We start from the raw sequence: 1,026 nt of genomic DNA on the forward strand, positions 1-1,026 counted from the left end.
CACCTGCGGCTCATGGCTATATATTGGACAGCATAGGCCTAGAGCGTCAGTGAGCTGAGCTCTTTCCCTGACTGCTAGCTTTCAGTAATTCTTAAGATTCTTACCAGCTAGCATTTCAGAGTAGTTTTGCAAAAGCCTCAATTATTATATTGAGGGACGTTATAGACTCAGGATCTTAATACAAGCTGATGAGAAGCGGTGTCGTAGAATGACTGAAGAGTCATTGAGTGGACTCCGTGAGATGTACGTTCCCAATCCAGCTCTGCTAATTCCTATGTTCTTGAACAGGTCAGTTAGTCAAAACCTGTTTTATTTGCTGAATAGAGATAATGGTACTAGCTCCCCTAAGTATTGCTCTGCTGATCATGCACATAAGGCTTTAGCCCAATGTCTACAAGCTGCTTCTCCAAAGGTGAACTGCAGATGTTTGTATTTGAGTTTGAGAAGCAGAACAGGTGTTCACTAGAATTGTTATTCTTTATATATGCACACAGGAAGCATTTTAGAGCTGTATTACTTCTACAGCTTTTGTTAAGGAACCCACTGTGTCCTTCCAAGCTGTGAGGGCAATGATTTGACCTTGTGTCCAGATATGCCTCAACCTCTGCAACACTGCCTGGCACATGGTAGGCCCTCATAAAGTTAATTAAAGGAATTTGGGGTTGCAGAATTCCTGAATAATAGTTATAAGTACACTATTAAAAGTATGATCACTGGTCAATGATGGTAATCTAACTTTTATTCTAATATTTATATTATAAAGTTTATGTAGCTCTTTTTTTAATGAGAATAGACTTTTGCCAGAAATTTAAGATTCTTAAATTTAAGAGTTGATATAGAGTTCAAATAGTGTAGGGCAAGCTTAAATGATTGGTAGTGTATTTGCCATAGAAGTAGCTCTCCATATAAATTACTAAAATATGATCTCAATATAGTACCCTCAAGACTACCCCAGAATTTATTCAATTCATACTTATTAAAATTTATGACTAATTTCCTATAAAGTTAAAAAAAAGCATACAACAC

Source organism: Mirounga angustirostris, unplaced genomic scaffold (assembly GCF_029215605.1).
Source record: "Mirounga angustirostris isolate CCGP_5_RB_7025 unplaced genomic scaffold, mMirAng1.0.hap1 SCAF_4, whole genome shotgun sequence".
NCBI classification, from domain to species: Eukaryota; Metazoa; Chordata; class Mammalia; order Carnivora; family Phocidae; genus Mirounga; species Mirounga angustirostris.